This window comes from Drosophila takahashii, chromosome 2L (assembly GCF_030179915.1).
Source record: "Drosophila takahashii strain IR98-3 E-12201 chromosome 2L, DtakHiC1v2, whole genome shotgun sequence".
Classification (NCBI taxonomy): domain Eukaryota; kingdom Metazoa; phylum Arthropoda; class Insecta; order Diptera; family Drosophilidae; genus Drosophila; species Drosophila takahashii.
This window is the reverse complement of record NC_091678.1, coordinates 36,167,102-36,169,862: the sequence shown is the minus strand read 5'-3', so window position 1 is coordinate 36,169,862 and position 2,761 is coordinate 36,167,102. Positions and strand designations below refer to the sequence as shown.

Genomic DNA, 2,761 nt, shown 5'->3' with positions numbered 1-2,761 from the left:
AAGCTAGTGGAGCTTGTATATTTTTTTGTATATTTTATTACACTAAGTGAAATAGAACACGTGCAACTTCATTAAATTTGATAGATAAATAAATAAATAAAAAATTTATATCATATTTAACATTACGTATCAATAAAATCATTAACTTTTACTTCAGGTCTTTGGAAATAATCTTAAATAGGGCGAATTTAATTCCATTTCTTATATTGAGTTCACTTTAAAAAGGATCACATTTTCTGTTTCTCATTGGACCAAGATTTTTTAAATTAATATAAAGGTGTTATTTTGGCAAATAATAACGAATATACGTTTTTGAAATTTTAAATTTAATATGCTGTTATGCAATTCATCGTTGGTGCAATCCTTCAATATAAATTATCTATTGTTATCCTCTAGAATTTCAATAATATTTCAATAAACAATGTGTCTTAAGATTTTTCCGGTGTAAACTGAAAGGATATCCGAAACTGCGGCTAAATTCTGAAAAAAAGTTAGCTAATTTTCAGAATGAGTACATGTTATTAAAAGAGAGAGAGAGAAAGTTCCGTTCGATTTTTTATTATAAGCAAAGTAATAAGAACTACTAATAGACCTCCTTAATGGATTTAAAAGTTTAATACTCACATCGGCTAAGAGTTTCACTAGTACCCTGCAGTTCCCGAATTCAGACCGAGCGCTCAATAGCACTGCGTCGACTGCGACGGCAGAGCTTCGGCAGAAGCGACTCTCTCACCAACTTCCTCTCTCTCAATCTCTGTCTGCGACGGAGCGACTAAACGGCGCCAGTGACGACGCTCTCCCAAATTTCTCTCTCTCAAATTATGCAAGCGCGATCGTGGCAAAGGGAAAAGAACAACAAGATAGATTGAAATTGCAGATGTTGTTTTTCTCGCTCAGTATTCTTTTTCTATTTCTGAAAAGCAGGCGCCGTTGTTCTGCGTTTTTCAATTGCCTTCTAACTGTGATAAGTTGTTTTCGAGTTCAAACAAAAGTGCTATTAATCAAGAATGCATTTTTAGATAGGTAATTTTAAAGGGTATTATAACTTTGTCTTGTCAAAATAATTATAGCTTCTCATTTTTAGAATATGTATGTTTTATTTTTAGGTCAAGCTGATGGTACAAGGTGCATAAACAATATAATTTCAGATGAGATCATTTTGTCCTACAGACCAGAAGGATGTTATTCTTGCACTTCTACGTAAGTTTTTATCGTTCTTGTCTAATATTCTAATATTATAAAAATATATATTTTCCAAATTCAGATCCCATTGGTCAGGTGAAGCCTGCTGAGTCTCCGGAGAGGATGCGGAGATGTGTGAAAAATATCCATGCGCGAAAACGGAGCTCACCAAGACTCCGGAAGCCATGACAAACGTACCGAAGACCCTACAAGTCACCGTAGTTGGTAAAAATCTATTAATTCAATGTAAAAGTATGAAATTAATTTATCAAAAATGATGTAGTAACATGAAGTGAAAAGAAATAAACCTTTTGATTTGAAATTCAACATATTTTTTATTTTTCTCTCTCTTTGCTGATGATTTTGGGTGATATTTTGGCGCTTAAATAGCGCCAATAAGGCGCCGAATTTGGTGATGAATTAAGCGCTTAAAATGATGATGAACAGGTGCTAAGATAGCGCTAGTTTCTGGCAGTGATGAGCCCCTAGGACATGCCCATGTTAAAATCAGCGCTATTTTTCATACAAAATCACTACTGATTGAGCGCTTAGTGCTCAAGTTTTAGCAGTGATTTACTGCTAAAAAAGGGCTGAATGGAACTGCAGGGTATTTACAGTGGTGGCCACAAGTTTAGCACACCATGCTCGCACCATTTTATTTCCTCTATATCTTCGTTACCGTTAGAGTTTTCGGCTTCCTGTTTTCACCCACCTTCGTGCTATAAATAGAACAACTTCCACTGTAAATATCATCGCATTCGCATTTACCATTCATATATGGCAATCATTTTAGTGGATCAACCTGCAAAATGAGCTGGACACAAGTTTAGCACACTTTAGGAAATTCATATCCTTTTCACACTTCTGATTATTTTCCTCAACTTTTTACTTCGTATTCTGGTTAGTCAACCTAAATAAGGTAAGAAATTGAAGAAACGATGTTTATAGATGCATCACCAGGACCCTGGAACATATAAAACCAAAATTGTCAAAATATCCTGTTTTTAGGCAGGATAAGTGTCCAAATGGATCCTCATCAATTTTATTTACGTGTTATCCTTAAAATAAAACAATTAAAAGATAATGCGGTCGAAAACATTGAGCTGGGACCTGATAAATGGTGATAAAAAGACTCCACTTTTCATGGCATTTCAGCAGATCCTGATTTTCAAGTCCTTATAAAAGGTCCTGGACTCTCTCAACCCACTTTTTTTGTAGCTCATAAACGGCCAAAAAAAATGAGGTATATATCATAAAGATCGGTCAACTACTTCCTGAGCAATTCACTACAACACTTCCATATTTATATTAAAGTCTCGAGAGTATGGAATTTTGTATGAAATTCGTGCTTTAAGTCAAAGCAGTTATGACTTTAATATAAATATGGATATGTGATGTGATGTGATGATAGGTGATATATACATCATTTTTTTGGCCGTTTATGAGCTAAAAAAGTGGGTTGAGAGAGTCCAGGACCTTTTATAAGGACTTGAAAATCAGGATCTGCTGAAATGCCATAAAATGGGGAGTCTATTTATCACCATTTATCAGGTCCCAGCTCAATGTTTTCGACCGCATT

At 34.7% G+C, this 2,761-nt stretch overlaps 1 long non-coding RNA gene across 2 annotated transcripts; it reads left to right on the top strand.

Moving 5' to 3' along the window:
• Positions 1-911: 911 nt before the first annotated feature.
• Positions 912-1,509, top strand: LOC138913050 (uncharacterized). Of its 2 annotated transcripts, none has more exons than XR_011418633.1 (3): positions 912-1,023; positions 1,107-1,200; positions 1,265-1,509. It is a non-coding gene; the product is annotated as an uncharacterized lncRNA (long non-coding RNA). The 2 variants fall into 2 exon arrangements; XR_011418628.1 differs by having other exon boundaries at positions 917-1,023; positions 1,085-1,200.
• The last annotated feature ends 1,252 nt before the right edge of the window (positions 1,510-2,761 follow it).